Source organism: Mustela putorius, unplaced genomic scaffold (assembly GCF_011764305.1).
Source record: "Mustela putorius furo isolate JIRA1106 unplaced genomic scaffold, ASM1176430v1.1 tig00000129_pilon_pilon_pilon, whole genome shotgun sequence".
Classification (NCBI taxonomy): Eukaryota; Metazoa; Chordata; class Mammalia; order Carnivora; family Mustelidae; genus Mustela; species Mustela putorius.
The window spans coordinates 22,479,678-22,489,919 of NW_025421290.1; positions in this window are offsets into that span (position 1 = coordinate 22,479,678).

A 10,242-nucleotide genomic window follows, 5' to 3' on the forward strand; every position below is an offset into this window, starting at 1 on the left:
GCCCTTACGCTTCCCTCTCAACACTTTGGCTACCCCTGGGACAAGAGAGCCCTGTCTCTCCTTCGCCGCCCACTGAGTGCACCCCACGGGCGTTCTGCCCCTGGGGACCTGTCCAGGAACTGCACCGATCCAGGTCTGGTCCTCCCTGTTCTCTGCTCAGTCCCTGATAGTTCCGCTCTCATTCAGGGGGAGACGCCCTTTTCATTCCCCCAAATCTGGGTGGTGAAACAGCTGAGTGACTCGTTTCCTTGCGGGACTGATGAGGGAGCAGAAGGCTGGCTGAGGACAAAGCAAGAGCTGGCGCCTTGCAACCCCCCCTTCACCCGCTCCCCTCCATATGTGTAGCATTCCTCGGGCACCCCAGACTGCCCTAAAACGATAAATAGTTAACTTGCAGAGATCACAATCCTGCAAGGCAGGATTTGTTTGCAAATGTCCTTGAGATTACAACAAAGAAGTTAACCTTATCAATAGCCCAATTTCCAAAGACACAGAACTCAGTTCCTCAAGCCCAATGTCACCCTCCCCTCCATAAAAAACCGAAGGAGGTGGAAGTAGAAGGAAAAGTAAATAAAGTTAAATTTCTTCTAAACCTAAATCTCATTAACAAGGAGGCTTGATAGCAGGAATGTAACATTCCACCAGACTTCCAATTGTCTTTACTTGATAGTAACCAAGCCTTCAATATCCTGATAGTATTCTTTGCCCCAATGGCCCTTCTGAACACCCCTTTGTCCTCACCTACCCAACTCCTGTGTATATAACCAACCACTCCTCACAACCCGGGGCGGCCGCAGCTCTTCCTGCCCACGGGTCCTGTCCCCGTGCTTTAATAAACCACCATTTTGCACCAAAGATGTCTTAAGAATTCTTTCTTTAGTCATCAGCTCCGAACCTCACCCCACCGAACCTGACTTAGGTTCTGGGACTTCATCAGGACCAGGACCGAGGTAGCAGGTCTCAAGGGGCTGTGGGACAGGGGAGGGACAGGCGTGCAGCTGGCTTCCAGGAAGCGATTTGTCCGTGGCTCTTCTCCTGCAAGATGATAGGGCCCCATGTCCTTCTCGCCTGTTCTGGGAAAACTCTTATCTTATTCCCGCCTGGACAGAGCAGATCCTGAGAGGTGACTATGCTCTGCAGAGGGTAAAGCTTGCTGGGAGACGGTGAGGGCCTCTCAGGAAGGTGGGGAGGCTTTTTCCTTGAAAGGCAGCTCTCAGGGAAACCCTGCAGCAGAGATGGTTGTGCCCCGATTTCCCAGCCAGCAGCAGCAGGAGTGGACCCATTGCTTGGGAAACTTGCAGAGAAGGAAGCAGGAGCGCACAGGCTTTCCTCTCTGATGTCCTGACTGTTCTACTTGCTCTTTGCGCGTGTGTCTGAGGCTGGGAGCCAGGTTCTGCGTGGCCGCAGAAGGGCGGAAGGAGAAAGAGGTGGGGACCTGGGGCAGGGCGCACCGTGTGTGTGTGGGTGCGGGGGGGGGGGGCAGCCCTGAGCCTCCTCCGATGAGGGAACAGCAGGCTGGCTGCAGCCAGAACGCAAGCTGACACCCCGCAACCTCCTCCCCTCCCCCGCCCCCCACTCCTGGGTGGAACCCCTGTGATGTTTTTCTCCCAACTATCTTAATGTTAATACCTTGCTAGAGGGGAAAACAACTTCAATAATGGCAAGACCTCATTATCTCGCATGTCGTCTTTAGCATATGAAAGTTCTTTTGAAACCTCCCTTTTCCTTACGTCCCTCCAACTCCCCAGTATATAATCAGCCACTCCGCAGGCCCCCCCCCAGTGCCTCAGCTCTTTCTGCCCATGGGCCCTGTCCCCGAGTGGTAATAAGCCCACCATTTTGCACCAAAGACGTCTCAAGAATTCTTTCTTGGATTTTGGTTCTGGACCTCACCCCATCAAACCTCACCTGTATTCCAAAACCAAATCACCTCCGTCCCAGTGGCAGGGGTAGGACAGAACAGACCTCTTGGGTGGGTTGGAGCCCACGAGGCTTGGGCGGTGTCTCACAGTTTCATATTTGCAGAAATGGGATGTTAGGCTTTGGCGGGGGGGGGGAGGGGGGGGAGACTCGAGAACAGGACAGGGACGGGTTGTGAACCCCTGCGGGTTGGGGGTGGGAACAGATTTTGGTTCGGAATGAGGAACCACTTAAAAATGGTTGGGGGTGGGGGGGACCCTGATAAAGGCTGGGGGATCCATCCATGCCTTTTCCACCACACACAGGAAGTTGCTGCTCCCTGAAGCAGTCTGTAGGCTTGAAAGACCCCTCCCCTAGAAGATAGATAGGATAACTAACCGCTTGTTTCCTTTTCTGTGAACCGCTGGCTTTTAGGCGTAAATTAGGTTATTAATTGCTCTTTTGCCCTTCTGTAACTGCTTGGCTTATAGAAATAATAGAAGATGCCATGATGGCATTCCTACCTTCCCCCTTCTTGTTCCCCCTCCCTGCCTCTCTCCTCCCGCGCGCGGGCCCTCAGAACCAATCAGCTTGTACCCCCTTCCCGCCTCTCTCTTTGCGCCGGATCCCCAAAGCCAATCAGCAAACTCCACGTATGCCTTTTTCAAAAGTTCTAACTGTCAACCAATCAGTTTCGCCCCACCCAAAACTTGTTTGTACCTGTTTATAAAAACCCGGCGCCACCCCAGCCGGGTGTGCTCAGCTAGCAGGAGCTGCTGACCACCCGCAGGCGCGCGCTGACCACCCGCAGGCGCGCGCTGACCACCCGCAGGCGCCTGCGTAACAATAAAGAACCTCTTGCTGATTGCATCCAGTGGCAGTGTTGGATTCTTGGGTAAGGGGATCCGCGGGTCTTTCAGGCTGAATACCATGACCTTGGGACAAGAGCTCGAAGCTGAGAGAGGATTTCATCCACCATCACTTTGACCTCAAATTTTCTAACTGATTAAGATCTTCCTTCCACCTAACGATTCACACACCTGTACCCCTGGGGCTAATAATACATTATATGTTAATAAAAAAATAATAATAATAAAAAAGATCTTCCTTTCAGCTCATCTCAGGCAAAAGACCCTGGAGTCAAGGCATCCCCAGATCACCCCCTCAAGCAGTAAGAGCTGCTCTCTGAACCCCCAGGATCCCACCCGTGAGGCTGACGACCTGACCTTTCCTGCACTCCTGAACATACCCACCAACCTTGGCCCCGCCTTTTCCTTGTATAAACCTGGACAGATTTTCAGCCCTTCAGAGACCATCTTTAAGACGCTGGTCTGTGGTCCTCCCGGTGTTGCCTCACTGAAATAAACTCCTTTCTTGATTCACCACCACGACTCTCTCTGCCTTGGGATTTTGTCAAGGGCAGGTGGCCTAACCTGGTCTCTTTGGGACCCCTCTCGTGCCCCTGTGTCCGGGGCAGGATGTGGAGAATAAAGGCAAAGTAAATGTAGATAAAATTAAATTTCCTTATAACCTGCAGCCTGTTGACAAATACTTGAGGCAGACGTAGTATGACATTCCTCCAGAAACTCCCAACTGTCTCAGTCTTAATGCCTTGCTGGAGGGAAAAACAACCTCAGGGTGACAATACTAGGCCTCCAGGATCCTGTAAGTCTTCTTTAGCATATGAAAATCCTTCTGGAAACTTCCCAGGTCTTTCCATCCCCCCAACTCCAAAGTATATAATCAACCCTCCTGTCCCTGTGCTTTAATAAAACCACCTTTTTGCACCAAAAATGTTTAAAGAATTCTTTCTTGGCTCAGGAACCCTGCTTGCTACATCAGCTACAGAGCTCCTTTCCCTCTCAATGTAGGAAAGATATTAACGTTTGAAGCTGAGAGCCAAGAAAGAATTCTTTTTTTTTTTCCCCCCAAGAAAGACATCTTTGGTGCAAAAAGGTAGTTTTATTAAGGATCGGGGACAGGACCTGTGGGCAGAGAGAGCTGCACAGGTTTCTAGGACCTCGAGGGGGCTAGCTGTTGTTGGGAAAAAGTCATTTGTTACCGTCTCATAAAACCGCAGTTGTGAGACCCTTCAGATGTGTATCAGTGGGCCACATGCTTGGGGGATGATTGCCAGTATGTACCTTGGGGGGTTTAGAGACAAAGGAAGTTTCCAAAGGAATTTTTATTTGTTAAAGTAGGCTTAGGATCCTGGGGTTCAGACCAAGATTGCCTTTTGCCCTTGGCAAAGTATTAACATTGAGGCAGCTGAGTTCCTAGAGGGAATGTCACTCTGCCTGCTTCAGGGACTTGTCAGTGGGCTGTGGGTAGTAAGGAAATTTAATCATTTTTCTTCTGCCTTTGTTTCCCACATGACTTGGATTGAGTGTACCTGGAGGGTCAGAAACAGACCAAGAGAAGGCTGCTTCCTCTCATGGGAGCAGGTCAGAAGAGGCCCCTAACAGAGTACTAGGGCAGAATGATCACAGGCACTCTGGGAATATAAAACACTCTAATACATGTTTTTGCCCTCAGGGACTTTTTAGTCCATAGAAGACCATATGTGACCAGATGATTACAATGCAAAGCAGAAAGCAAAAAATGTCCCAGGCCCAAAATGTCACTTGGGGCCGGCCAAGTCAGGAGAATGGGGCTTCCTACCTAATCTAACTGCAGTTCCAACCTCCCCTCCAAATGTAGCCTTAAATGGTCAGTCAGGAATTTTCTGATAAGCATCAGTGAGGTCATCCATCACACCGGCCTTCTCCATCCCCACACCCCTCCACAAGCAAAGGAAGATGATGTAATCTTCATAAAAAGACACCCCGCCCCCATCAAGGAAAGGTCATCTTGTAGGAACCAGTCTTTTGCTGATAACTCTCTTGTCTCGCTTTCCTTCCTATATAAACCTTCCATTCTGTACAGCTTTTCGAAGTCACCACCACAGGGTGGTGCCTGATTCATGAATCACTGAATAATGCCAGTTAGATCTTCAAATTCACTTGGTTGAATTTTGTTTTGTTTCGTTTTTAACATGTGCAACCATACCTGGGACCCTGATGCCAAAACATTACTTTTTACACATCTGTCTGATGCCCAAGGCCGTGAGAGCTCATCAGTCAGGACCTGTTAGAAGATTGGTTAAAAGCTCCCCAGGGTGTGGGGAGTCATCTACTGATGGATTACACACGGAGAAAGGGCAGAGCTCCCACAAGCGCTGTAAACAGGATACTAATTCAGCTACTCCACATTTCTCAGGAACCTGAACTTCTGCCTCCCACTGTGGACTCTTCCCTTTGGGAGAACACACTTTCTTGCCCTCCCCTCCCCCCAGCTCCATTCTGTTCTGTTTGTTCCCAGTTATGTGCCTTTGCACCAAAAGGAAAAAATCTAGGAAGCCAACAACCTCCATCCTTTTATCTATGTCTTCCCTGTACTTCCTCTGATGCCGTACCATTTGGGGGATGGAAGGGTCTTCTGTGTTACATTAATGACATTGGACAGTCTCCTCACATGCGCTCTGCAACAGACACTGTGACTGAAATCACGTTTCTTCTTCGGTTCTCACAATAACCTTGGACCTGTTAGGTACGGTTGCTATCCTCTCCCAGATTAGGAAAGCCTGGCTCAGAGAGGTTAAGCAATCTGCCCAGTTTGTGTTGCTATGGGTGGGATTCCTGTGCAGACCCCCGTCTGAGAAGCTCATCTTCCCAGCAGCCTGGCTCTAGGCCCCTAAGTGCTCTCTCATGTTGCTTTGTGCTGCTCCTTTCTTCCACCTCTGCCTTCTGAGATCTCCAATGTTTGAATGGAAAAACTCATTGATGACATAGTTTTTCCAAACTGAACTGGACCAGTTCTTTCACAGGCTGGTTGGAGCCAGCAGCGCAGCACCAGAACGACTTATGAGGGGTAGTGGAAGCCAGGAGAATCTGCTTAAGGGGCAGTGTTGCTTCAGTTCCAGCAAAATGGAGCTGTTGCCCCATATTCTGCTGTAGCATTAAAAACCCTCCATCAATCATTGCCCTTGCCCGCCAAATCCTGCTTGCAGAGAATTCTCCTGCAGAAATACTTTTTCGAGTGCATAAAGGATCTAGGTAAAGGGATCCTCCCTGCAGCATTGCTTGAAACAGCGAACGGTTGGAAGCAACCCGAGTGTTAGCAGGTGAGCGGTGATGGTGCTGGGCGCCTCGGTGGCTCAGTCAGTTAAGTGTCTGACCTTGGCTCCGGTCATGATCCTGGGGTCCTGAGATCGAGCCCCATGTCGGGCTCCCTGCTCAGTGGGAAGCGACTTTCCCTTTCCCACTCCCCCTGCTTGTGTTCCTGCTCTCGTTGTCTCTCTGACAAATAAACAAAATCTTAAAAACTATATATATGGGCATTGAAAATCTAGTAGGGACTCATGATATGAAAGTGTTTGTGGAATATGGTGCCTAACAGGGATGTTTTTCGGTCGGATGGGAGCCCCCATATGTGGGGTAATGATGGGATGGAGGCTAGTGGCCCTAGAGGTGAAAGAATTCATCTGAGGCAGAACAAAGGAGATAGAAGTTGATTCAATCCACCAGGGAGTGTGGGCAGGACAGCAGAGGCAGTGGGTGGGAGCTGTTTCTTTTTTTTTTTTTTAAAGATTTTATTTATTTGAGAGAGAGACAGTGAGAGAGAACATGAGCGAGGAGAAGGTCAGAGAGAGAAGCGGACTCCCCGTGGAGCTGGGAGCCCGATGCAGGACTCCATCCCGGGACTCCGGGATCATGACCTGAGCCGAAGGCAGTCGTCCAACCAACTGAGCCACCCAGGAGTCCCTTGGGAGCTGTTCTTAAAGGGGGAAGATAAGGTGCCCTATGGAATCTTCCTTGTTCGGGACCCAGCCCATTGGTCACTTAGGGTCTGTGGCTATGTTGAGGTGTGTGGCCTGCTGGCCCCTGTGTATTCAGCCGGGGAGTGGGGGTGGGGAGATCACGGTGGCCCTTTCTATATTCCATTGCTCAAGCCTATTTGCCTAAAAGCGGCCTCTACACAGAAACCAATGTTTTCTTCTCTTTTCTTGGAAATCATTCAAAAGCAACAAGAAAAATAGAGGGAAAATCCCACAGACTATATATATACTTAAAGTTTTTATTCATTCATTTATTTTTAAGTAATCTCAACACCCAGCATGGGGCTTGAACTTACAACCTTGAGATCGAGCGTCTCATGCTATTCTGACTGAGCCAGACTGGCGTTCCCCCTCCAGACAATAGTTTTTTCATTTTTTGGGGGGGGTGCTAGATTTTATTCATTTATTTGAGAGGGAGAGAGAGAACGTGAGCAGGGTGGGGTGCAGCTGAGAAACAGTAGAGGAAGAGGGAGGGAGAAGCAGACTCCCCTCTGAACAGGGAGCCCGATGTGGGACTCAATCCCAGGACCCCGGGATCATGACCTGAGCAGAAGGCAGACACTTAATCCACGTGCCCTCAGACAATAGTTTTTAATGAAAGTAGGGGACAAATACAATTTGCAGGCTCCAAAATATGGGAAAAGGCTGCCCAAGTGCCTGAGAGCAGGCAGAAGTCATAAAAGAAAACATAACAGGAAGAGGAATGAAGAGGAACAGACAGGAAGGCTCAAAGAAGATAGATGTGAGAAAGTTCCAGAAATATATGTGCCCCCTGAAAGAGAAGAAGGCAATTTCAAGGGATATCCCTTCTTTGTAACAGCAGTTCTGGGGACCGGGTGAGCAAGTCTGACAGCAGAAGACATTTTAGAGTCCAGTGAGTTCCCAGCAACCAGTAGAATGTTTCTGTTATTCATTGCTGTGTAACAAACCCCCTCTGAACTTCATGCCTTAAAACACCAACTTAGAATCTTTCATAATTCTGAGATGTGGCAGTCTCAGCTGGTTGGGCTTCCTTATTATAATTGCTGTCAGAGGGGGCTAAGGTGAGCCACGGGCGCCTCCTTCGCTCACGTGTCTGCTGCCTCGATTTGTCCCACTCCTTGCTCTCTGTGAAGCCTCTCCATGTGGCCAGGATGGGTCTCCTCAGAGCTTTGTGGTCTCAGGATAGTCTGACTGCTTATGTGGTCGCTGACTTCCAGCAGAGCAATTGCTCCAAGGGGCCTGAGCCAAAGCAACAAGGTATCTGTGACCCAGTTTGGGGAAACCCCACGCTGTCACTTTCACCACATCCTATCTGTGGTAGAGTAGCAAAGGATCTGCGGCCATCTTGAATCCTTCACGTAAAGGTATATAAAGCAACAGACAGAAGAGCAGTAATTGTAGGCAACAGCCTGTATCTCTAGTTGATGATGGTGGGGAAAACCAGCTAGCCTGGAAGGCTCCCCGGCCGCTTCTGCAGGAGCCTCAAGCAAATTACGAGCCCATTCAAAGATGAGTACTACCCAGCAGCAAATTAAATCCACCATAAAATGAAAGACGAAGAGAGTAGGAAAAATTCCCAACAACTGAAGAATACTCATCAGGAAAACATGGCCGCAGAGCAGAAGAAAGCAGACCAAACCTTACGCTGTTGAATTCTAAAAAGTGAATGCAGTCATTGCTATGAAGGAAAACCACAAACTAGAAATATGGGAACAAAGTTTTTTTGAGTCCCCATTCTGGAACCCTTAATGTAATAAGCTGATTCAGGTAAGAATTCTCAAGAGATGGGGCGCCTGGCAGCAAGGCAGAAGGAGAAGGTGGCTCAGTGGGTTAAGCTTCTGCCTTCGGCTCAGGTCATGATCTCAGGGTCCTGGGATCCAGTCCTACATCGGACTCCCTGCTCAGTGGGGAGCCTGCTTCCCCCGTTCTCTCTGTCTACTTGTGATCTCTCTCTGTCAGATAAATAAATAAAAATTAAAAAAAAAAAAAGAATTCTCAAGAGGTGCCAAACCCTTTGGGTAAGAGGTAACTGGGGAATAAGATATTCATATGTGATAAAGTATCATCATACAGATTAATTAATAATTATATAGAGAAGATATGTCCTTTTACCTTGGTGAAACTTGGCAGTTACCCACCTTAACCAAGTGATCAAACTGTGAATTACTAATAATGAGACAAGCTGATGTTATATGTCTCCTGACAGAATGCAGTATGAAATGCACAATGTAATTACAGCAAATATGTTTAATATGAATCTAATTAAATCTTTAGACCTAGCTCATAGCTCATTGAAAATATAAGTGCTACAAAACAAATGAAATATAAAGAACTAACAAGACAAATCTAGAATATGGGACACTAGAATATGGGTGTATGTTTAAAAAAGTAAATGTAATGGAAGTAGGGGACCTATTCTACATTAAAAGAGAATGAAGACACAGAACAACCAAATGCAATGTATGATTGGATACTGCTTAAAAAATATCTAACATGGGGCACCTGGGTGGCTCAGTGGGTTAAAGCCTCTGTTTTCAGCTCTGGTCATGATCCCAGGGTCCTGGGATCGAGCCCCGCATCTGGCTCTCAGCTTGGTGGGGAGCCTGCTTCCCCCCCCCTCTCTCTGCCTGCCTCTCTGCCTACTTGTGATCTCTGTCTGTCAGAGATAAAAATCTTTTAAAAAAAATCTAACATTTGGGGGGGCCTGGGTGGCTCAGTGGGTTAAGCCTCTGCCTTCAGCTCAGGTCATGATCTCAGGGTCCTGGGATCGAGCCCCATATCGGGTTCTCTGCTCAGTGGGGAGCCTGCTTCCTCCTCTCTCTCTCTGCCTGCTTCTGATCTCTGTCTGTTAAATAAATAAATAAAATCTTAAAAAAAAATAAAAATAAAAAAACATCTAACATTTGGAGGGTGATTGAGGACATTTTAATATGGATTACATATTAGATGATATTATGGGATTACTGTTATTTTTAAAAAAGATTTTATTTATTTTTTTGTCAGAGAGAGAGAGAGAGAGAGAGAGCACAAGCAGGGGGGGCAGCAAGGCAGAGGGAGAAGCAGTCTCCCTGCTGAGCAAGGAGCCAGACACAGGACTCCTTCCCAGGACCCTGACCATGACCCAAGCTAAAGGCAAATGCTTAACTGACTGAGCCACCCAGGCGCCCTTATGTCTGCAGTTCATTTTGAAATGGTTTGGAAAAATGTGTTTGTAAAGAGAGGGCAAAAGTTCAGAAAGATATGGGGCAACGCTGACAGCCGGTGAATCTATGAGAAGAATCTATGGATGCTCATTGTAGTGTTTTTCTAACACGTTGTCCATTTGCAATTTTTCAAAATAAAAAGTTGAAGAGAGAAAGAACACAGAAATGTTGAGATAACAGGAGGAGAGGAAGCATGGGCAGGTAGAACCCACAAAAAACAAAGTACCAGAGAAATAGTGATAATGGAAGGAGGCACAGGGCACCTGGGTGGCCCAGTCAGTT